Genomic DNA, 26,707 nt, shown 5'->3' on the forward strand with positions numbered 1-26,707 from the left:
TAGGGACTATTAAGCAGTACCTGGATCTTTTCATTTACTAAAGTCCAAAATACAGAACCACAGTTATTGACAGAAAAACATTCTCACAAGAGAATTACATTAGGGAAATAACATTAGGGAAATAACATGTTTCAGACCATATTCCATCTATAGTCTCTGCAAAGAGAGCTGCTCATCACAGACCCCTAGAATGCTAGCCCAGTAAGAGATCTTAGGCTAGCTGGAACCCACCACCTGCCACCGCACTCCCTACCTTATTTTATAAAGGGAAAAAACCTTAGTGAATTGTTAGGGCTCTCCCTCCTGCATTCATCTAAGTTTAGAAGCAATCCAGAACCAAATCTGGGGTCTCTCAACACGTGAATAAATAAATTTTTTGTTATTGTTTCCCTCATTTAAATTGATGATGTTTGATTTAATATAAATGAAAATATGGGATTATTACATACAAACTTGCTGACTAGCATTACGAGGTGAGTGTTGAGCCAGAGGCCATATAGCAACCATGCCATTGATACGTCAATCAAGACCCACCAACTATTATGTTGTTTTAGTTTTCCTTATCAGAAAAATAGCAATCACTCCTGGTTAATGTTGAATACAAATGTGGCTGGTGAGGCAGCTTCACAGTTAACATCTTCCAGGGGATGAAGTCTGGAGGATACAGCTTCCTGGGCATCCTATTCCCCTTGCCTACGTTAGTTATAGCAGACATGTCCCTGGACGAGAGAATCAGGTTTCTTTCACTCAAGACCTACCCAGAAGCCTGTGGAAATGTCTCTTCTTAGTAACTCAGTGCTGCCACCACCCACAACTAGTCTGGTCAGAGGGAAAGTATCACATAGAGAGTCTACTGGCTGCAACGAAAACCATCCAAGTTACTTACAGAAACAAAATAAGGCCCTCTTTCTGTAAAGCTCTGCCAATCAACTGTTAAAATTCCAAGAAAGAGAATTTTCCAAGCCAGGGACTATAATGCAGGTAATTTTTCCCTGCCATTGTTTTTCTACATAATCTGCTCAGAACTCTGACATCATAGGGATCAAAAGTCTTACCCTTTCAGGGCACCCACAGCCCTACCTGAGCTCTCTAGAATGTTCGCTTGAGTTTGTCTCCTGAATTGGCAATTATTAATAGCTCATCCACTTAGACTTTCAGCTCCAATATAGTTAACTAGAGATTTTCTTCACAGAAGCCTCATTCCTCTTGTACATCTCAGTAGCCTCTGTACAAAGGCTTATTCAGAGAATAGGGATTTTGACTTCTCACCAAGGGTACATTTAATAATCCCTTCTTGACAACACTTCTGCTGTCCTTAATACTGACATCCAGCAGGACAGACTCCAGACTTCTTTCTACCTTTCAAAATTGGGGACTGGCCACCACTCTTCTAGGAAATGTCTTGAAGTCACACTGTATGTACATCTAAATTACACAAATTTAGGCACACAAACATGGGGATTGAGTTTGCAACTGAGATTGTACTTAGATGGCACTTAGATCTGCCTGCCTTCCTCCAATAGGAAAATGCCCCCAAGATGGGTGGGGCAAATCTGCTTCCCCTTTAAATATGATTGGAGTATTTAAAAATACATATTTTTGGAATAGCATGGCCCCCAAAAATAAGCCAACCTCTTCATCTGGTGCTCATCTGCTTGAAAATCCAAAGGAAAACTGGCTCTATCTCAGTTTCCAATGGTGCATCTTCCTTAAAGCTTTCCAAGAATTACTCTGCCTCTCTGTGATTCTCACTGACTCACTATCTTTGGAATGTAATCCTCCCTGTAATGTGTGACTCCACTGTAGTCCATTCTTGATTAGGGTTTGATAAATCATTGTGGTTCATGACCTGTCATGATATTCATGAAAATCGTTGTCGTGAAGCAATACATAAAAGCAGTCACATCAGAAAAGCCACCACTTCCCTCTCAGGACCACCCTCTAAACTGCTAGTGAGTCTGGGGCCTAAGCCACCCCACAGAGGTTCAGAAGTGTGGGTAAAAGACAGTGAGTAAGTGTTTAGGGGTGACATTGTCTCTTCTCAATGAAAGAAATGCAACAAGTCTACTCAGAACTCTGAGTAGCTTTATAACATTTCATAAAAAATTGTGAATGCCCTGCTTTCGAACACTACACCCATGCCATTCCTGAACAGCCTTCAAAAGAGGCAGGATTTAGGTGGTTCCAAAAGACAGTAATACTACTGACTGGCTATTCTCCTGGACTTAGATCCTGAAGTAGTCCTACCACCTTTGCTTGGGATTTGCTTTTGTTGTCTTCCTCCAAAAACACAACAGATGGAATCTGAGAGTTCACTGAGTTCAACAGAATATGTGCAGGATGGATTCTGTAACTAAGCCAAGACAGTCACATGTGAGGGGACTTTACCTGGATCCTGGTGGAGATAATCACAATGTCAAGAAATGTAAAAAGAAAAGAACAGACAGTAAATGTTGTTGATACAATAAACCTCCACACAACGAAGGCAATGAATTTAAACTTAGCCTACTGAGATTGCATAAACCTGTATCATGGCAGAAAAGACATCCCTTGGGAGATGAGACCAAAACTATTACAGAGGAAAACCCAAAATGCTTCAAGGAAGACTCTAGAGGTAAGAAGTTCCAACTTGAGAGGAGAAGAGAGCCTTAACTAATAGAAACAATTCAGGAAGAACTTTGGTGAGAGAAAGGGGGAAAAACCATATGATACGCTGTTTGCAATTTACCCAAAATCTTCAGCCCAGAAAAAATGTGGTTAGTGCATCTGGCATCCTTGGCATCTGCATGTTCCTTGGAGCATGACACAAAATGTGGAGGCTGAGGGGCAGACAGCCTTCTGTCAAACACATAGGAATTTCATGGCCAAGTGGCCCAGGGTGGGTCAGGAGCAAAGTTGCAAGCTTCCTTTTTAGTGATCTAATTTTTTTAATCCTTGCTTTTGTACAAATAGTGGAACAGCATCTACATTAACCCTGGAAATTCCTGAGAAAGAAGAGAAGCCAGTGCCAAAGCCAGAACTACCCAATATACACCATAGTAACATCTCTTGTTAAATAGCAGCTCCACCATCAAGCGCTTCAACATGGGCAAGTGTTTGCAGTGCGGGCCTCTGTGGAGAACATCAGTATTCACCGGCTAATGTGCAGGGATAGAGAGAATCACAGCATTTGCAACAGAGTCACAGTTATTACCTATAAGCTACGACCACAGCGAACTTTGTTCCTCAATACTCAGCCATCTAAGTATTCATAAAAACTTGACTGCTGTTTGAAGGTTCTCAAAGTCTGCCAATATAGAGCTGAAACAAATTCCAAAAGTGTGGGAAGGACTTTCCTTCAAATAACAAGTCTGTTTCCAAAAGGTCAGTTCATAAGTGTGTATCCTGAGTATGAGGAGGGCATTTTGCACAAAATCTCCCTGTGGTCTTCAGAACATAGGCTATGCTGCATAACAAATAAAACCTAAAATTTCAGTTGCTTAAAAAAACCAAGATTCTTTTCTCACTCGGGCAAAGTCTGATATACATGGAACAAATTTTCCAGGGCAGCATCCCTTAATTCGGTAATTCAGGGATCCAGGTCTCCCCTACCTTCCCTTAAGCAAGGGGAATAAGAGACGGGCAAAGAACACTGCCTTTAACTCCTACTCACAGTTGATTGGCCCAAATTGGTCACATCGCCTTAACTGCATGGAGGAGAGGAGATCAAGAAAAACACAGAAAATGTTTAGTTTTTGAGACTAATTGTTTTTGCCATATTTACACTCCAAGTTATTTATCTGATTCTGAGTGAGAGGAGGATTGATGGAGCTCCAAGGGCTCCGTGGTAATGGAGCCAGGGCTGGCTGCCTATGTAGGTGGCACAGGAGGTCACCTTTGCAGGATGAGAGGGGAGGGGAGGGACAGGAGAAGAATTCCTGACAGAAGTGCTCTTTCTCTTGCCCTATGCCAAAAATGTCTACATGACTCTATCCCTTGGGTTAGGTATTATGGTTGCTTTCATTTTTTAAAACGACTTTATTAAAGTATGACTCGCCTGCAACAAGCTGTACATGTCTAATGCATACAACTTCTGCAATGCGTCTTTCCTCATTTCTGCATTCCTCTAGTGTTGCAACCTCCCAGCCAGATCCCAGAGCTCTCATACATGTATTTTTGTCCAAGGACAGTCATTAAATCAGTGTTTCTGTGAGGGGACAAGGCCTGGGACCTCCTATTTTGTCACCTCATTGACATCACTCAAGGATGCTTTTTTTTTTTTTTTTTTTTTTTTTTTTAAGGCTGCTTTTAAATACAAATAAGACTTTGTATCTAAGAGGAGCAGACTTTCAGGTGGGATGCTTCCAAAGGACTCTTAAAGTTACAAATGAAATTCATCCCTGAGTGAAGGGTTGCAGGCTTGTCTTCTGAGATCAAGGCTTATGCTCTGAACACTGGCCTTGATCACCCAAGAGCACAGACAGCTGATCTCAAAAGTAAGAAACACTTGCAGACAAATGGCAGTCCTTCTCCATGCTCTCACTGACTTGACATGAGCCATTCACACTTCATTTAGAGCTGGGTCATTTGTTGATCCTACCCAGACATGTTGCTGGCCTCTCAAGAAGGAGAAAAAATGAAGTAGTAAGTTAGGGAAGCAACATGTCATGGGTAGCAAGCATGTGAGCTGTCAGTCAAACAGACCTGGGTTCGTATCACTAGTTCCACTCACTAATCACTAGTGATGTGAGTTGGGCAAATTGCCTAATACATCTGACCCTCATGTGCAAATTGAAAACAATATCCTTGGGGCCCCTGTGTGGCTCAGTCTGTTAAGTGGCTAACTCTTGATTTCAACTTAGGTCAGGATCTCAGGGTTGTGAGAGTGAGACCGAGTCTGCTTAAAATTCTCTCCCTCTCCTTCTCCCTCTGCCCCTCGCCTTGTTTGTGTGCTCTCTCTTCTTTCTAAAATAAATAAATAAATCTTTAAAAAAATAATTAAAAATTTAAAAAAATATGTCCTCTAATATTGCTTGGAGTTTGAGAAGAGAATAAAATCAGGTCAAGCCCTGGGCTCAGAGAAGGTACTCAGTGGACATAAGTTCCCTTCTCTTGGACAGAAGGAGATGGAGCAGAGTTGTGCACTAACCCTAATTAGCCAGGGTGAGCCATGAAGTAGAGGAATATGGGGTCAACATTGAGTGAGTGGGGAGTGATCCACAGTGAGAAGGGAATGTGGAAAAGAGAGTGGAAAAGAGAGGAACTCGGGATACACTTGGCCAAATTGACAATTTGGGGCAGGCCAGTCCTATACTTTAGTCTGATTCTCATCCCCATTCATCATGCTCTGGTGTTTGGTGAGAACTGGTAGGAATGATGATAAATTAGGCCACAGAAAGACTCTGAAGTTCGCTGAAACACCAACAGGGGCTTTTGTCTCTATACTCATGTACATCTGACCCTTATTGTCTCACACAGAGTGGTGACACTGGGGCATACCTCTTAATATCAATCACTAGGAAAATGAGGAAAGCACTTTGCCCATTATAAGGCTGGCTCTAGAGAAAAGAATTTACTTCCCAGATTTAAAGATTCCATTTTTTTTTTACAGTGTCAAATTATGGAAACATAGGGAAAAACTCTTAACTAAATAGTGTATTGCCTTAGTTTTCAAATCAAAATTTTATTAAGTATTCCAGGAAATACTTCCACAGTCTCCTAAATTTAAAAAAAAAAATCCCATTCTATGATGCTACTTTTGCTAAACATTAAATAAATCAGAAAGTTGTTAAGGAAAAAAAAAATCCCTTTTTTGAAGTAAATCCTTAATTATACAATAATAAACTTGATCCAGAAAAATCACTAAGCCAAAAAATCACTACTCAAAATATTTTTTTTAAAAGTTACAAAGGTTCAAGCTGTCTGTATTAAGGCACACCGGATTTTACCTACAATTTAATCATAATTGGCCTGGAGATAGATCGTTTTTTCTTAAATTGATTAGTTCAAAAACTAATCTACGATTGCCATTCTGCTTTGCTGCAGAATTATACTGGGATTTGTGGAAGCAAATAGAAAAAAATGGTTCTCTAGAATATAGATTAAAAGCAGCCACAAAGTTCATGTTCCATTGGAAAAAATATATTGTAGTGTAAATAGTTTTGCATATGCCTTTCCTAGTTACAATGTCCTGGAACAATGCAAGTCCCTCAAGCACTGCTTAAAATACCAGGGTAGAATTTTTGAGGTGCTTCCTGAAAAACAAGCCAAAAGCAAAAAAAAAAAAAAAAAAAAAATTAAAAAATGTTCTCTCTAGAAATAGTAGATTCCTGATCAGATTTAATAGCTTGGCTGCATGATTAAGCAGCTATGTGACAATGGAAAAAAATTACTTACCTTCTTTGATCTTCATATTTCTTACCACTAAAACAAAAATAATAATTGGTCCCTTACAGGATTGTTATAGATGAAGTTTAATAGTGTGAAATTCTCCACGACTGCCTTGGGGCACACATAGACATTCAGTTACTCTTTGCTGCATATTAATCCATCATGTCATTTTTATTGGAACTGAACTTTCAGATATGCTCTTTAACCACTGTTATCTGGGTCCTCTTACTCATGAAATCTACATAAATAAAAATGGAGTCATTACATCATGTGAAAACTACTGAGTGAATAGTATGTTTGGATGGTCTGAATTATAAGCTACACAGTATTTAAGAAATTAACTTTGAAAGGCCTGAGGACTGGAGCTTAGAGGAATGACTCCATGTTTTCTAGAACGGCTGAACCTAGGGCACTAGAATCCAGTAGGTCTATTATTAATTGGAAGACATCTTAAAACTCTGTGGTTTCAAATATGAGCTGCAGTTCAAAGTCAAAAGAGCAGTCTCTCAGAAGCCATAATCAAGAGACTTCTCAAATGGGCAAACTGTATGTTTAAAAATGGATAATAATTTCCCTTAGCAGTGCGGTTAGAGGCAAACCTAATGTTTGCTAGTCTCTTGGATCTTACGTGTAAATTACTTTTGTTCATGAGTTCCACATAGGAACACCAGGTAGTCTAACAAAACAACACTCTAAGGAACCTGTCAACTTTGGGATTGAAGTTACCCCCAATCAAGACCCTGTTAGAATCATAGGGGTGGTAATAAGAAAAAATGACCCATCCCTCCCTAGTCTATGAAGGAATATTCAACAGTTCTCAATAAGCACTGTTGATTCCTTCTGGGTGCCCCAGTGTGAGAGCACCAGACACACATGCAGTCAAAGTCACAGACTGTGGCTGTCCATAATTGAAGGCTTTTGACCTAGGCATCAGAGAGATCTTTTTAATTCTGTGCCATCTAGAGAGCCGCAACTTAAAACTACTTGTGATTTGTTTTGGCTCTCATGATGATGAGTAGAGCAATTGTTGATGGTTGGGTTGATTCTTGGTGATTGGTTGTTTTTTCCATTTTTTATTTACTTTGGTTTGAGTGTATCTGTGGGTGTGTGGAGGGGGGTTGAAGAGCTGTCCTAGGAATGGATTATATATACTCCACATATACCATCATAGCAAACTCACCCCAACAAGAGGTATCTTGAGCCTTTCATTATTATCTATACATTATTGTCTGTTCTTCCTGGTCCTGGATCTTTAAAATGTTCCTGATAATTCCAGCTGTTCATTTTCCCCTTCACTGGCTACTCCTAGGGGAAAAATTCAAAATAATTTATATGGAAAAGTCTCAATGGATGAAATGATGACTAGAAATGCTCATCTAATAGCTGCTCTCTCATATTTCTCACAGTACGTCTCCCTCCCTAGCTCACAGCTTTTGAAAACTGGCTGTTCAAGTCACCGTGCTGTGAATCTATCTAGTTTGAGGCACAAGGAATACTCATGAAAAACTACCACACAGTATTAAAAATGTTTTATGTTTTATAATACATTTCATGACTCTGGTGTTTCATGACCTTCTTGATCGTCACAAAAATCCTGGGTGGGAATAATGATATTATTCCCATTTTATAAATGAGGAAATGGAGACTCCCAAGAGCTAAGGAACTTGATCAAAGCCAGCCAACAAAGCAATAAGAAAGTCTGGAATAGAACTCAATCTCCCATTCCTCGTCCTGTGCCTATAAGAATCCTGTGCGGGCTCCCCAGCAATTCATTCTGATGACAAAAAACTGGCACAGGGATATGGAGAAGAGAAAAATGACTTCCATTTGAGAAAGTGGAAATGAAGCCCTGCTTACGCACTATTTCATAAATAAATATCCTATTTCCCATCCAGACTCTAAGTCTGTGGGGCAACACTAGGTCTCCAGTAATAACAGTTGGATAATTATTTGTTGGGAAATAATTAATAGCAGACACATTGTATGGTAAAATATATAAACACATTCACTATCTTATTTCTCCTAATAGTTCTACAAGGTAATCTTACAAATGATAAAATTGAGTTTCAAGTAAATAATCTGCATGGGGTTATACAACCTACAAATGACTGGCCCCTAATGTTATCACCACAGCTCTAACAAGCTACACTTACCACTGCACAATGACACCCTAGTGCTAAGAGCTGAACACATGGTAAACACTTGACCAATGCACAAAAACTGTGCCTGCCCACTCTAAGATGTGTGAAGCTTAATGCAGAATGCTTTGTTTTACTCACACAAAGTTCATTTGTTTGCAATGAGATGCTCTAGAAACCATTGTCCATTTTTACCTTGTAGGACCAAGAGGCATGGTATATGATTCAAGGTTAACAAAATGTGTATAAATCACACATGCCAGAAGAAGGACCCTGTTATTCTTTAGCAGTGGCACAGGACAGGCCAAAGGGCTCCTCACCATGTTCACCTTGGAGGTCTTCCCAACCTCTCAGTGTTCCAAGGACTGACCAGAATGTAGAGAATAAGGAAGGAGATTTGGGCTATAAGAGTTTTAAGAACTCAGGTAGTTTCTACAAAATGTTCTGGAATCACATTCCCTCATTTTAAAAGCAAGACATTCCTATCTCCAGGGTCACATTGGTTCAATGTGATAAATTGCTCTGCTGGCCTCATACTGTACTATGGTTCATTCTACATGTAAGCATTCATTGCTGTTATTTCAATCCTGCTAGCTCTTAAGTTTTGCCAAGTGGTGCAGGCCTAGGCATTTGTGGCTTAATTCACGCTTCAGTTTATTTTCATTGTTTGGCACTATTTAAATGGTTGCATTAGCATTCAGATTCAGAGGGAAAGCAAATTAACCTCATCTTTTTTGTTAACGAATACCATTATGTCTTGCTTTCAGATATATCTGGGAATAAAGAGAGTGTGATTCTTTTCTAGTCTTCCTCTAGCAAGTTGATACTGTAATTGAGAGCCTGTCTAATAGCCACTGTTGGTGTGGAGAGCAGGGCTTTGTGCTGAGTCAGCGTATAGTTGGCTTACTGTTCAGCAGAGACCCAAGTCTGGAGGCCAGAAAGTTTTGTGGCCCTATGCTAGCCCTGGATAGAGTGCTAAGTTTTCAAAGAGTAGCTTCCCGAAATATATGAAAACAGGCTAAATTTGTGTAGGTTTGTAAGATATATAGCTGAAAATATCCACTTATTGCCATATAGTATTCAGGATACTTCCATAGATAACTAAATCCAAAAGCACTTTCATTACCTCTTTTTGACACCAAGTCCCTTAAAAATAATGTTTGAGGGCTTTCTGCCAGTAGACGGAAGTTCTTCTCAAGCTTAGTGGCAGGTTTCAGAAAATTACATGCATTGGAGAAGCCACTGTCCATAATGAAAAATGGCCTGAAGTCACTCCTCAAGAATTAAGAGAACCTTGAGTTACTCTGGAGAGAGGTAGAGAGCACTCAAGAAATGTGGGAGGTAGGGGTTGGGGGGTAGAGGGAGGTGAGGAGCAGGGGGCGGGGTGGGGGGGAGGTGTGGAGGATGGAAGGACCTATGGCACAGTATTATTTGGAGTATTTAATGTGTTAGCACACGAGGTGTGCCTAAAATACTGCATGAAAGGACACAAAATAAATGTTGACTATTATTACCATTATGATTTCACAAGGATCCATTTGGCCAGTAAGAAAACTCAAACATTAACAAGACAAACAATTGAAATTTCAATTCTTAGAGTCTGTCTCTGTCATGAACTCCTTGAGAACTCAGACCCTCAGCTCTGAATCCTGATGTCCAGCACAACCCCTCTGCTTTAGAGGAGCTACTCAGAGAATTTTTTTAAAAAGTTGAATCACGCCCTGCTCTCAACACTTCCACTTCTATTGTGACTTGACTAATACAAGGTGCAGGTACCTGGTCTTTTTGGATGTATGGATTTTTTTTCTCCTGAAATCTATCTGATAGGTCATAAAAGGAAACCTACCTGGTAAACTAGAGATCTGTTGCTCTACTAAGGCCTTGAGCCTGGTTTTGGTGTGTTTTCAACCGATTGCAGGTTGAAAAATAACTAGAAAGGGGGATTTATGGGATATATAGAAAAATTCTATAGCTATATAAATATTTCTTATAAAAAATTCAGATGGAAGAGGTCATCGGAAATGTTTGTGAGGTATTTGAATGGTGCTTTTCTTTTTTAAAATAAAAGATAGGAGTAGAATAGCAAAATAAAATTTGATTTCTGAGAAGTTCCTAACTAATCAGTGTTCACAAAACCAGAACAATCCTGGCTTAATAGACAACAACTGTGATTTTTCCCAAATTTGGACAAACAGTCCCACTCAGATACAATGTGGCAGTCCAAAGGTCCCAGGCTTCCTTTGGGGAATCCTGTGGAAATGTTGCCACATAATGCAAAGGCTGCCTTTGGCCGAATATTAACATTCTATTTACATCACAAAAGTCTATGGTTTAATCCCAATCCAACAAGCAAATTACTCTCAACCCCAGGAAAACCAGGAAACAAAAGCATTTGAAAAACCCAGGGTCTAGGCAGCATTTCTTAGGAAAACTGCAAAGATTAAATGCTGCCAATCCTTTGAAAGCCAGCCTGTTCCTAGATTTCATCTCTTTGCCTACATTTGTAGAATCACAAAGTATGTCTCCTTCAGGTCAAGAGCTTGCTTTAACTTTCTGCAGCCTCAGGCTTGATTTGGTTAAAGAAAGGGATTAATTAGATTTTTTTTTTTTTTAATGAGAATATTTTTCTTTTTCCTCCAGGAGTATGGTCTTTAGGGCCCTTGGGATACTCTCATCTTTCTAGTTCGAGGAACACGAACCCATAGTTTTAAAAAAAATAAATAAATAACTGGCACTCAGATTGGCCACAGTAGGGAAATTACAGAGTTTAAAGACCATTTTTGGATGAAGGACTTTTTCTAGGTGGGGAATGAATTCACTGGTGATTTATACAAAAATAAGGCAAAGAGGTGCTAATCTAGAAATTCTGTTCTGTCACCGGTAATTGTCCACAGTTATTTGCTCTGCTGCATTGCCAATCTGGTGTAGGTAGAAACTGTCCCATGTTCAAAGACCCTTCAGTGGCACCAAGTGAAAATTGAGGCTCATCCAAGTAGCAACTTATTCCCCTTTTTACTACTTATATACTTACGTACAGTGCATTTCCTTCCATGGGCCAAAGTGCCAGAGTCAATTTTCCCAGCTCATCTCCATCAAATCACAAGCTGTCCTTTGTCTCCTTTCTGGCTCCACTGAGCTCAGTCAGAGAAATCAATTCTCAAATTACTCCAATGATAAAATCTTTTTGCTGCTAGTAATTCTGGTGAAGTCTCACATTTATTTGCAGTGTTTTTGCACGTGTTGTTTTTAGTGACCCTTTCCTGTATTTCTTTCTTAGAGAGAACATTTATTTTTCTCTGTTTTCCCTCTCTAAACTCCATCTCCTTCTTTATATCTTTATTCTGTGATTTTCCTTATGTTATATATTTCAGACAAGGGGAATGTAATAAAAGAAACTGGGTTACTGTGTGATGGAATAGTTTAGAAGCCAAATAGGGATGGATGAGGCAACCCAGCGATTAGTAACACAGAAAACCACTACCACCACAAGTAGACACATTAAAGCATAGAAACCAGTAAAGCTGGAACCACAGCAGTCTGTCCAGCCAGATAGGGAGCCGTGCAGGAGATAGAGCCACTGCTAGGAACCTTGGCCAAGGCAGATCCAAGGCAAAATATCCTGGTTCCTTTCTCTAGTCTTCCAATTCCCACACTGGCCTCTCCTTGGCTGAACTCGGCTGGAAGCCTGGGAAATGCAGTCTACATGGGTCAGCCTCCGGGATCATTCACAGAGAAGGACAAGGAATGAATGTGAGAGCAGAGGCCAGTGACTGACTGTCACAGTTCCCAAGCTACCACCTAATTACTACACATAACACAGAATGCTTCAAAGCCCTGCACCCGTGTTCGCTCTGAATATGTGACTAAAATCACAAATGGGCCTTGGAGTTTGACTAGACTCCTTCCAACTCTAAAATTCTATGGTTGGTTGTTTCTGAGACAAAGAAATGGCTCTTGTTTGGCACCTTTACTACCCTTTGCTAATAAAATATTCCTTCCAAAATATTTTCTTAAGAATTTAATAGCCACTATTCTAGGTACTATGGGAAATGCATATGATGACAAGGCCCTTAAAATGTCACTGGGGAGGGTCACCTGGGTGGCTCAGCAGTTGAGCGTCTGCCTTTGGCTCAGTTCATGATCCCACGTTCTGCGATTGAGTCCCCACATGGGGTTCTCTGCAGGGAGCCTGCTTCTCCCTCTGCCTCTCTCTCTGTGTCTCTCATGAATAAATAAATAAAATCTTTAAAAAATAAAAAAAGGTCACTGGGGAGATTAGATAATGCAAATAAATGACCAGTGTAGGTTAGTTGTTTACAAGGTATCAAAGGCAGTAGATTTGTAAATCTTTTTGTAAAAAGCCAAATGAACGGTGGACAAACCTGAAGGAGAAACTTTGAGCAAAGTAGGGTTTATACTGGTTATGAAGGAAGGGTAGGATTTCCTACAGAGCAGAAGCTTGCGAAGAACTAGGGGGGCAGATGACAATGATTGATGTGACATTTTAGAGAATTTTATTTACAGAAATTAATTTTATTGGGGCACCTGGGTAGCACAGCGCTTGAGCATCTGCCTTTGGCTCAGGTCGTGATCTTGGGATCCCGGGATCAAGTCCCACATTGGGCTCCCCGCAGGGAGCCTATTTCTCCCTCTGCCTGTGTCTTTGCCTCTCTCTCTCTGTTTCTCATGAATAAATAAATAAAATCTTAAAAAAAAGAAAAAAAATTATATTATCTGTTTTGATGTTATTTTATTTTCTCCTTTTTATAGAACTCACTAAGCTTCCAGATGCTAACATGTCTACCATACCTAAAGTTGAGTTAGGCTGTTTGCTGGCGAAAATACCTGACAATATAACCACAATTTATTTTATTTTTTAAGGGTTTTATTTATTTATTCATGAGACACACACACACACAGAGAGAGAGAGAGAGAGAGAGGCAGAGACACAGGCAGAGGGAGAAGCAGGCTCCATGCAGGGAGCCTGATGTGGGACTTGATCCCGGGTCTCCAGGATCACACCTGGGCTGAAGGTGGCGCTAAACCGCTGAGCCACCCGGGCTGCCCATATAACCACAATTTAAATTCAAGTTTACTGGAATAGCATGGCTGGATTAACGTCCTATGGGTTTTGTGTCACTTCTTTCCTTACACATTCTCTTTATCCCTGCTCTTCAACACATACTCATCTAAGAATATTTACTCGCCAGCTTAAACCAATGTGAAATATTGTCAAATCCAATGGGCACTATCTCATATGTATTTCATTTGACAATTCTACAGCATTAGACAGTGTTGACCTTTCTTTTCTAAAGATACTTTCCTCTTGGCTTCCTTGACACCACCATATCCTCAGGATTTCTTTCCCCCTCTCTAGCTTTCATTCTCAGCCTCCTTCAAGGGTTCGTTTCCCTACCTGTATTTTAAATGCCCGTTCCGTAGGAATTTGGTGTCAGGGCTCTTCTCACATTGTGCTACTTACCTCTCAAGTGACCTCATTCCCCACCATGACTTAAGCTACCACTATATGCACTAACCCCCCAAATTCATAGAAAGCCCTGACTTCTCTCTTGAGATCCTGGCCCAAATGTACCACCGGTTAATTGTGTATCTAACTGAATGAAACAAACAGGTCCTGTGGACTGTACATTTTAAATATTTCTCTAACCTACCCTTTCTTTTTAATCCCATTGTCATCATATCAATGAATTATCATTTCTTATCTGGATTCCCTGCTGTTGTTTCCCTTCTTATAACCTTACCTTTTGATAATTCACTGCTGTCTGACCTTCCTGATGCAAAGCTGATCACCTTACTCCTCTGCCAAATAGTGCCTTGAAAGTTCATGCAGCCAGTCCCCAAAGTTTCCACCCAAACATTTGTAGGACCTGGGGTAAGAGTAGAAAACTTATACATAACTATTTGAAATCTAGAAATCAAGCTAGCAAACTGTTAAGTATCTTCTGTTTTCTCCTTGACAAGTATACTTTCATAACTTGGGATGCCTGATTCAAATTTCTAGTTCTCAGGTTCTGCAGTATTTCCTGTCAGCACTGAACCCACACAGGAAGACCCCTCCCCTGATCTAGGTTCCTCTTCCTTTCTCCTCTCACCCCTGGCTCTATCTAGCATGGCAGGTGTCCCATAGACACTCCAGCCCACGATTTCAACTTCTGCCCACATTCCTCTGACACAGCTATCCCTTACCGACCTCTCAGGCCTACCAGATGCACACAAATGACCTCAGGTGACCGGTCCTAGGAAGAGGCTGTGCTAACCTGTATTTCTGAATTGTAGGAATCATGTAAGTTTGCCTGGACTAATGGAAGAGGGCCAAACATGTGGATGAATATATCCCCTTGGCCTTTTGAACTTCCCACCCTACATCAAAGGAAACTGACTAGGCTCTATAACATGATTTGCACTATATTCTAGTTTTCTACTTTCTTATCTACTTCTCTCATTACATTGTGAGTCACTTACAGGGACTAGTATCTTTATTCGGTTTAATATTGCATCGTTTCATTGATGCTCTTCAAATTAGATTATACATACCTCTGAGAGTACACAAAGATTGTCCAAGAAAAATACAGGCACCTGGACCATAATTTCATGGGAATCACTTTCCAGGTCTTCAACTTTCATTTATATATTTTCCCTAAAATTGATTTGCCTGAGGGCCCACCTGTGTTTTTCTTTTCCATTTTCTCCTTCCACAAATGCCTTTCTCCCTCTTTGCCATATAAAGTACCTCTCTCTCCATCCCAAGCTTTACTATCATGCATTACCTCTGAGGAAAAATGGTGCATTACTCCAGAAAACCAATGTTTGGCAATTTCTGCAGTATTAATACTCTCACAATTCCAAGCCATCACCACGGTGGCTGATTTCAAGCAACCAACATAATATCACTGAGCTCAGGGTTGGGAAGAGATGAGCATAATTAACTCTTGTAAACTGGCACACTATTGTGTTATGACTATGAACAATTTTAATAGTCATCTCAAGTACCCCATAATACAATGAGGAAGGCAGAGATTCTTTGCAACCCAGCTTCAGTACTTGGGAGCCGTTAGCAACTTACTTGAACTTTTGAGATTTCCATAATAGTATATTGGTTTAATAGTATTTATGTTGCAATACTATTTTGCAGAATAAAGAAAGTTAAGTATATGAAAATGTCTAGCACAATATCTGACACAGAAAGTGAGTAAATATCTATGACTTTTCCCTTCTGTTTTTTTCTGCTTCAAATGGCTGCCATCAATGCTAGACTAAGCTAATCATGAAAGACAATGTCCCCCTCTTCTTCATCCCCTTCTCTCCTGTCCTTCTCCCTTCTTCACTCCCTACTGTCCCCACCTTTCTGCAGTCCTGACTACCTGGGGACTTCCATTCCATGGTATTCCACAAAAAGCCCATGCTTTGCATATTCCTATATCCCTCCTCCCAGCCAAAAGACTGAAACTTTGTTACCATTTCTTCAGTAAAGCTCTGTGCTTAAGAGATATTGTAAAAGATAAAATCATTCCTTGATATTCACCAAGGCATGAAGGCATGGGTGCAAACACACAGGAGAATTTGGACATCCATACACCACAATTTCTTTTCTGGCCTTGATAATCTTGCTGCATGAGAGGAAAGTACAAGAAAGATTAGACATTGCACTTCCCTTAAGTAATGAAACAAGCCTGGTCATGGCAAAATGTTAACAATATAATCTGTTCTATTGATTAGCTATTTTTTTAGCTACAGATTGGCAAAAAGTTATGGAGTTACGGAGTTATTGGAGTTATGTGTAAAAAGAGCTGATAATAAACTTGGAAATGGGCCATACATTTCAAATCATACAGGTTTAAATTATAAAGGTATATCAGTGTCCCAACTATTTTTTAACTTTTCTTCCAGATTAGGTAACATTTGGCTCTCTCAAGTTGGAGACATAATTTTTTCCCCAGAGTACTGTAACTGGAGAAAGACAAATCCTTTCGTCACCACTTACTACCTTATAAACTTAGGCAAGCTTTTTAATATCTCTAAAGCCTCAATTCTATTACAAATAGTGATACGTAAAATAAAGATAATAATAGCAGTTGCAATAAAAGCTAATATTTACGGAGTATCAGGCACTGCACAAAAGACTACATGAATTAAGTAGTTTATCTTAATAATTCACTGAAGTAGACGACTATTATCAGTCCATTTTTTTTAGATGAAGAAACTGAGGCACTGAGAGTTTAAGCAACTTTATAAAGATTACACTGTTGGTTAAGCAACAGAGCCTAGATTTTGACACAAACTTTGTATCTCCAAAAGTAACTTTATGATTAAGCCAAACTGCATCTCCTAAACCTACTGAAACTTTTCTAAAGGATTAAATGAGATAATCCAAATGAAGTATTTAACCTGCCTGTAACCTTATTCCCTAGGGCTCTACTTTGCAAAACTCAAAGGGACATCACTTACATTGTGTTTTGAGGAGTGCCATATATATAAAGTGGAAATTCAGAATGGTATGGTGTAAAGCACCTACCAGCTGCTCTCCCAGAGATGATTCTAAATGATAATGACTTAATCAGATAACGTACTCCCATCACAGTGTTTGCTCAAATGTAATCCTCCCCCGCAAGACCTATTGTACGTGTAAATCACCTAGAAGAGCTTTTAAGGACACATGCAACCAGGGTGGGAAAGCTGTCAAATGTTTTCCTGCCTCAGGGCACCACAGCAAACTCACAGGAACTGGGGTGGGGGAGGGGGGATATTTTGCATCAGGAGGGAAACCGTGATACTCTCCATGTATGGAATACCACATGACCTACTAATTCAAAATGGTTCACACTTTTAACAAGAGATCACAATATATTCCCTTCAATGGCATTAAATCTTTGTGAAGCTGGTTTTGCTATAAGAACTGTGATAAAAAGCAAGTACCACAGGGGGATGCTGGGGGGTGGGGCAGTCAGTTAAGGCCCTTAACTTGGTTTTGGCTCAGGTTGTGATCTCAGGGTCCTTAGATGGAGCCCTGCATGAGGCTCTACACTCAAAGCAGAGTCTGCCTAAGATTCTCTCTCTCCCTCTCCCTCTGCTCCCCAACCTCCACCCTCTGCACTCTTTCTAAAATAAATATATCTTAAAAAAAACAACAACAACAACAACAAGTACCACAAGTAAAACAAAGAACAGAAAATGAAAATGGCAATGTCTAAGCTGATTTCAAAGCCTGAGAAGTTCAGAAGCTTCCAACAAGAACATACATCACATCTCATTGGTAAGTAATTGTGGTTAAGAATGAATTTTTTTTTCTTTCAATGCATGTGTAGTATCTTTTCAAACAGTCACTAAGTTGTTGAGACATAAACATGTATTAAGTTATATGGACCTAACTGCTTGGTAAATGGAAAGTTCTGCTCATGTACTTCCATAATAAGACATACCTAAGGTACACTCATGCATCCTTACTGTGCCATTGGATTGTGTATTTCTTTTAGTTTGGGAGTAGCATGAAAAATTACTGAGACTTTGAGGGCCCCATAAACTGAGAAAGTTTGGGAACATCTAGTATTGTTCATTTACATATTTTATCCTTTATAATCCTTACAGTAACCTAAGGAGTCAAGTGCTCTTAATTTACAAATAATGGGATCTGAGGACTTAAGCAATAACAGGACTAGGCTGAGATCATAAAATGTCTAAGTGGTAGATCCAGGGTTCAAACCCAGTCTTCTGATTCTGAAGCCACCATATGTAATCACTATGCCACACGTAAGGCCAAATACACAGATAATTTTGTTCAGACAGATCTTTGGACAAAGATGGCTACTTCCTTAGAGAGCTGGACCCCAACAAAGAACAACCAGTATTTCTTTCTCACATTGTGTCACAGGATATTAGCTTAGGTTCTCAAAACTATCTGCTGAAATAACCATTTTGCTAAAATTGGAGGCTCTAGAGCTCCTGAAAACTATGTGTGTACTCTAGATGAAAGCGACTGTGTACCCAAACAAACAAAGAAAATCAAAGACCGTCTGAAGTGGCAGGTTGAGTGCATCAGCTCTATCAACTTGCTCAACAAACATTACCAAGTATACAGGCCCCTCTCTGAAGGAGTCTCTATGGAAATCCCAGATAAAATAGCAGAACTCGGTAAACTGTTCCAAAAGAAACATGACCCATACATTTTTGACAAGGTTTTAAAATCTGAAATACAGTCAAGTCATTGCAAGCTAATGCAGAATGGGAGCTATAGCCATAAAAAGTCTCTAGGAAGCTAACAGCTGAAGCAGAGGTCAACACAACCTGCAGGGCATGTGATTTAGAATTGGGCCTCTGACAATCTTGGAGAACCCTAGAGGGATAGACCCAGATTTGAGGTGGTCTTGAGATAAAAGGAGTCTCTGCTATTCTCCCCGTCTCAGACCCTGCAATTATAGGTTGGTCATAACTTACTCTAGAGGGGAGCAAAAGTAGTCACGACACTAAGGAACTGACCATTGATGAACCAGTGCCACTCCATTTCTCTCTGCCTACATCAACCCTAACATCAGTTAACATCTCAACCTATCATGCCAAAGTCTTTCCTGAACTGTCTTAAACTGCTGATGTAAAACAAACAAACAAACTAACAAACAAAAACAAAAACAAAAAAACCTGCTGAAGTGTGCAACAGTCAAGAGTACAATGCAAGTATAGCAAATTATTCTCCAAGTAAAACTGCAAAGCTTTCAAAAGACGAGTTGGATGGAGCCATTGAACATAACATTGGGGAAACATTCAAATATTACATAAGACATTGACAAATGAGGATCTGGCAATTAAACTGGTTAGCAATTGAAGCACAGAAAACCAGTAAGGGTTAAAGGAAGATAAATTTTCAAAAGAAATTGATTTGAATGTCAAAAGACTGAAAAGCTCTTTGAGAAAATTGGTGACAGCGTCAAAGTTTTTGTTTTGTATTGTTTTTGTTGTTGCTGTTGTTGTTGTTTTAGCCAAAACATCTGTACTAGTCTTTGTGCTGCCAAAAGTCAACATAAAGTATGTCATATTTCTGTCACAAGTTTAGTCAGACACATTATTCAAAAAATTCAACATAACATGCCCTTCATCCTAATAGTGCACAGTTGCAATTATATCTCAGTTTTATTTGATATAATTAAAAGTGCTTGATTTTTCATAATTTTAGATGAGTTCTCTTCAAGGAAATTCCAATCAATTTTTTTTTTTACCTTTTCTATGAAACGTTGAAATGTTGGTTCTGTATAAAATGGATGAGTTTAAGTGACATTTTCCTATCAATAATAATCAGTTATTGGGCAGCCGGGGTGGCTCAGCAGTTTAGCGCCACTTTCAGCCCAGGGCGTGATCCTGGAGACCTGGGATCGAGTCCCATTGGGCTCCCTTCATGGAGCCTGCTTCTCCCTCTGCCTGCGTCTCTGCCTCTCTCTGTGTGTGTCTCTCATGAATAAATAAATTTTTAAAAATCTTTTAAAAAAACAGTAAAACTTTAATAATAATAATAATAATAATAATAATAATAATCAAGTACTAACAAAATCCTGGAGGCAATGGGCCATCACTTTGAGATCTCCACCCATCAGACCCTGTAAAGCTTTCTCCTCTTCTCTGAAACTGTGATGACTACTATATTAGTTACGGTTCTCCAGAGAAACAGAACCAATAGGATGTGTATATATAGAGAAAGAAATTTATTTTAAGAAATTGGCTCATGCAACTGTGGAGGCTTGGCAAGTCCAAATCTAATGGGGGAGGCTGGTAGGCTGGAGACTTAGGAAAGAATTACAGTCTGAGTCCAAAACAGTCTGCCACAGAATCAGGAAAGGCAGATGTTGCTGATGAAGTCTGTAAACAATCTGCGGGAAAATTTCCTCTGGCTCAGGAAAGAGGTCAGCCTTTTGTTCTACTCAGACGTTCAAATGATTGGGCGAGGCCCACCCACATTATGGAGGGCAATCTGCTTTACTCAAAGCCCACAGATTTAAATGTAAATCTCATCCAAAAACATCCTCAGAGAAACATCCAGAATAAAATTGGACCACATATCTGGGTGCTGTGGCCCAGACAAATTAACAAATAAAATTAACCATCACCACTACTGTAGACTAGAAGGGATAAAACCAAATTAATAAACCTAAGTCAATTCTAGGAATCCCAGGGAGGGGCCTGCAAAGAAGTTCTGAGAACCAGATCTAGGCATAACCCCTTCCAAGACTATGCTTCCTGGCAAATACACCAATTGTAGACGAAAGAGTGAGGAAGACTGTTAACAACGTCAGGAGACAGATTGTTCGTTTTACATTAAATCATTAGAAAAATGTACAGTAACAGCCATGACATCTCACACTTCTGGAGCACTACTTCATAGTCTCCCAGATGCACGTTACTTCTTATTTTAGCTGATACTGTGGAGACAAGGGTGGATCACTTTTGACCAACTTCAACCAGGACAACTGAACACAGCCTCTTCTTGGGCCCGTAAAGTACACCTCTCCTTCCTGCCGGCAGTTTCTAAGAGTAGACATCTAAGATTGGTCTACCCAAGAATACCCACCAAAAACTCATGCATGTGTGTGTATATCAAAAGTGAGAGAAAATTAATGCCCCCTGGGGCCAGCCTTTGTCAGTAGGAAATAGGTTCCTAGACAAATTTCATAAGGATCTCTAGGAGGGAAAGCCACTTGAAGCAGTGGCCAACTTCATTAAAAGAAACAAAACAAAACAAATAACAACAAAAATGGCCTCCTTTGCTATTTCACTTCCCCTTCCCTATACTCCTGTTTTCTCAGGTTGTATTCCCAAGTAGACCACTTGCTCTGTGATCCTTGATCTCAGGCTCTGTTCCTGTGTCTAAATCAGAGTGAAAATCTTTCCTCTGCATTGTAAGGAAGGGATTCAGTGAAGCATTATAGCCCATTGATTGCCAAATAATAGCTTGAACATTATTTTATCCCACGCCATAAAAAAACTGTAATTGAATAAGGAATACACAGAGAGGCTGGTAGAGCTGAAATATGAGCTTGTCCAAAAGTCCATGAAAAACAATAAACACATTCCATTTTATAAGTCTCTCAGTTCTCCTAGTCTGAAGAGCTGTTTTAATAGTCTTCATTTAATTACTAATGCTTATACTGCTACACTCTTTCCATTATTCCTAAACTACATTGGCCTCTCCTGGCTTTTTATCTGGCCAAATTGTTCCCTTGATTTAGATTCCCAGGAACCCAGGGATGCTCCTAGTTATTAATTGCTTGTTACAAGACATATCAGAAACAGCTTATTCTTTTTTTTTTTTTTTACAAATGCCCAAAAGATATAATTACAATCATTAAGGACCAAGAAAAATAGATTTTGAAACACATTTTAAAAGCTAGAAAGATAGAAAACAAATAGCCTAAAATATCAAAACTACTGAGAGAGACAGAGATGGCTCAATTCATTCATTTATTGATTCATTCATTCATCCACTATTGTGCCAGCTGCTTTGTAAGCAGATAGGACAGAACCTGTGATACTCCCAGCAACGCAGGAAAAAGTTGAAGGATCTTTCACTTTAATGTGATTCTTTTGGAATTGTGTATCATAAAGCCCTAAGGCCTGACCAAACACAGTAAGTGACCCAGTCTGCGCACTCCCCTGGGAAAGGAACTGGCTGGGAGGCAGGCATGAAACAAGTTGACCAATCAGAGCACCTCATCATGGTTTTTAGTTGAAAGGTAAGAGAGGGGGTTGGGACAACACTATGTGAAGCAAGCCCTGCTCATGTCCTTTTGCCATGTGGAGAAAATCTGTGGGCAGCAAGAGAACACGAACCAGAGAGTTGTTTTAAAAATAGCTGCACCTTTCATGCCTGAGACCTGCTCCACTCAACTCATTTCAGTTATAGGAGTTTAAGATGCCATTTTGTACTTAAGCTAAAATAGGATGTCACGGTCAACTGGATGGACCCTCGCAGTGTCCTAGGAGAAAGTCAATTGTGAGGAACATCTCTCTGTGTTTTCTATGAGGGAATGTTTTCCCTAAACACTCCTGGCTCCTCTCTGCCTTCTATTTACTTCATCTCAGACAATGCAAACCAACTCATCTGATTTGTAAATTGGAGAAGAGTAATGGTGCAAACTCAGCTCAACTGCCTTCTTTTGTGTTCTTGGGGGCAAGCTACTTGCAATGAGAGAAATTCTCTAAGCCTCTCTGCTGCCTGTGTTACCTGAGTAGGCCTCTACAGGTGAGGCCCACGTGGCCCAGGCCTGCCATGACTCATGAGGGAGAGAGCAAAATATCCTTAATTCTAGAATTTACTAACAGTAGGCCCACTTTTTTACCAAGGGAACTGTGTCCTCCAATCCATGCTTTGAAATAATAACAATGTCAATAGCTAATACTTACAGATTACTGTGTCCGGTTCTTTTTCCCCCTAAGTACTTTCTTAAATCATATATATTTAAGAATATGAGGCATAGATAGTATAAACTAGTTTATGCCATCAGGAAGCAGCAGACCTGGGACTCGAATGCAGTCCATGTGTCTGGAGTCCCTCATATAACCACCATCCCGAATATCACATGAACTAAAGACGACATACTTGCCATACTCTTTTGTCTTCTATTTGCTTTCCTTTTTTGTCTTAATTCTCAGTTTGTTCAGAGAATACTCTTCACAGGGTCCCCTTAAAATTTCCAACACTGATTTAATCACAGGTTTTGGATGGTCCCTACATTGAAGGTGTGTACATAAAAAAACTAAAATTCAGCAAATACTGATCAGCTTCCATTTAATGTATGCCATAATTATAGTATAGTAAACCTACACTCACCAGGAAAATCCAACTTCACAGGCTACAAATTCTTTTCTTCTGATCAACAAAAAAGCAAACCCTGCAATTTTCTTTAGTGGGCTTTAAAATTTTCACTACTAATTTTATGATGCCTGCCATGAAGTGTCAAATACTTCAACATACACAGTATGATACTATGCATGTACCAGTTAATTGAGCTTCATTGTGAAGCAGTCAGTTGCCCTAAAGGAGAATGAACAGTCTAGAAGTGGTCAGCTACTAATATATGGAAAGGCCAAACTTCAAAGGTAGCTATTACAAGGGCTTCAGCTAATTCAACCTCCATCAATACCTCTGGCATTGATAATTAATGTTGTGAATATCATGAACAGATTTCACCTGACAAAAAAAGTGGCTTTTTTTGGTAGCATAACAAATATTGCAAATGGTTTTTACTTGGTGAAATTAAAGTTATTCAAGATAAATCAATTGACTAAAATGGTTTAGAGCAAGATATAAGAACCTAAGAAGATATAAGAACCTATATGGTCTTCACCCTTCAGAATGAACATCAGGGCTTGGTATTTTAACAGTCTTGTATCTAGCCATTTTCACAGGCAGATTTCTGGCTGACTGATGACAATAATAAGAATGCTGCCTCTGGAATGCTGTTGTAGCCACCTTATATGAACAGTCCTCATTCTGTGTGGTTTGGTCAGGACATTTAAAAGAACATGGGCCTGGAATTTTATCAGCCTTCAAAATAGGTTTATAAAATGGTTCATGTTAGCTTGCTCATGTATGTTGACATAATAAATACCTGTTCTATGAGGCAAAACTTAGATTCTTGTTTGATTATAATCTGGGAACAAAGTTTGGGAGAAATAACCAACTGTACTCATCATCACTGGCTACTGTTATCTACCCCAAAACCTTAAGAATTGAATATAATCAGATCCATTTAAGTCAGCTGTAATACAGTAATAGGAGAAAATGCACATTTTCTTGGTCCCCAAATAAATATATAATTTGTAAAGGAGGCTTAAGTCCCTGAAAGTACAAACACTAATATGATTTCCCTCCCTCCTGAGAAAGAGATGCATGACCCAATATATAGGTTGGTTTTCTCTTTACTGAAACACCTATTGAAAAGAATTGTCTTATCCTGTGATTTTTTTTTTTTTTTTTTTTTTTTAGATCAGAACCTGGGAAATTCCGAAACATCACAAGGAGTTCCAATGAGGGAACAGTTGACAAATTCTAATTCAAAACTGTGTTCAAAAGGAATCCTTATAGATCTGTGACAATATATACCCTACTCATGACATCTTCATGCTTCATACAATAGCAAACACCAAGAGAGGAAATACATGAAAATCCTAAAAATATAGTCAGTTGGATTTTTGGTCATTACATTATCTGCTATATTGTGAGGCAGAAGGAGAATCATAATACTCCTAAGAAATTTCTTTCAACTAACAATATGTGATAGAATAATGGTTCCCCCAAAACGTCCATGACTTAATCCCAGGAATCTGTGAATATGTTATGTTACATGGCAAATGAGAATTAAGGTCTTGAATCCAATGACCTTCCAATGGGAAAATTATCCTGGACTATCCAAGTGGACCTAATATAATCTCAAGAGTTCTTATAAGTAGAAAAGGGAGACAGAGGAAGGAGAACCAGAGATATGGCCATGGAAGAAGGATTCAGCCTAATATTGCTGGATTTGAAGATGAAGGAAGAGGTCACGAGCTAGAGAATACAGGCAGCCTCAAGAAGCTGGAAAAGATGTGGAAATGGCTTCTTCCCTAGAGCCTGCAGAAGGAAAGCAGACTCACCATGAATTTAGCCCTTAAAATCCAGTCACCAGTCACTAACTTAACTCATTTCAGAATTTTGACCTCAAGAACTAACTATAAGATAATAAATTTTTGTTGCTGTCAGCCACCAAGTTGCAATCATTTGCTCCAGCTCCAACAGTAAACTAATACACAGGGTGAAAAGAAAGAAATATGGCCACCCACCCTCAATAGCCATGTACTACATTCTCTACACTGTGATGTGCTATGAGGAGCTAACCACCATGACTACATCACTCAGGTTCCTACACCTTCTGGCAGTGAGTGGAGAAAGGTGTCAGGATATTTCTTCTCCCCACTCTCTATCCACTTCAATGCCATGATCCTTGTAGCGATTATACCCCACTAAGACAACATTTTCTAAGGGCAGTCTTCATCCACAGTGAAATGTGAATTAATTAATAACATGATTACAAGTCAAGTAAAACATTTGAATGACAAACTGGAAAAACTTCAGACACAGGGTTGTTTGTTTTCTGTCTAAGACAGCAGAACATTCAGAGGCAGCAGCCACATATATAAAAGGCCTAACTATATGTAGAATCAAGTACCACGAATGAATGAGTAATGGAAGCAGCAGAAGGCATGGGTCACAGCCATCTCCTCTTTACCAGTATTTGCAGTGTGCAGGAGTATGAATAACACTAAAGATAATTTTATGATGAAGGACCTTTCATTTGCACAACCTCTTTGCAGAGCTCTGAAAGGAATGTACAAATTTGTTCATATGGTCACATGTGTCCTATAATTCACAAAAGTAAGATATCTCAACTGTAACTAGTTAAGACCATTGTCTTATTTTAACTGTAGCCCACTGTGGAATGCCAGAGACCAAACAAAGTAAAGAGGGTTCCTTAGAGCAGGGGTAGCTCAGTAAGGACGTCAGAGCACAAGTGGGGTAGAATCTCTCATCTATGTAGAGATTCAGAGCCTGAGCAAGATGAAGAGGAGTCCACACAGGAAGGCTGCCAATTAGGAGGGTTTGGGGCCCCAGCAGCGTGAGGAGGTTGACATGGAGGACAGGGACAGCAATAGCAATGGGAGGAGATAGGTTCCATACAGAGAGATGAATTAGTTACCAAATAATTCATTATATTAAGGATAATGGAAGTCCATTTCCTACTGTCAGGGACTTGTGTAAGAGTGTCAGAGCTTCTCCACTCATCACAGACACAGAGATTATGCATTCCACAAATGGCCACAGCGAGATCTTCAGACTCGTGTTTGTCAGAACTTTGCCTCTCCCATCAGAAAGTAAAATCTATTTCCCCTTTCATGACCCTCGGCAGCATTTTGTAACTGAAACGTTCTGGAAGTGCTCTGACTTCCGAGGCTACGTCACAAAAGGCAAAATGGCTTGTCCCTGGTTTTCTTTATTTCTTGGGCCACTAGCACTTGAAATCCAGTCACCAGGATGTAAGGAACCTAAGCCACATGAGGCTCTATAGCTTGTCCAGTTGACAACTATAGCCAGGGTCTCTTTTTTTTAGATTTTATTTATTTATTCATGAGAGACACAGAGTGAGAGAGAGGCAGAGATATAGGCA

This window comes from Canis lupus, chromosome 2 (assembly GCF_048164855.1).
Source record: "Canis lupus baileyi chromosome 2, mCanLup2.hap1, whole genome shotgun sequence".
Lineage (NCBI taxonomy): Eukaryota > Metazoa > Chordata > Mammalia > Carnivora > Canidae > Canis > Canis lupus.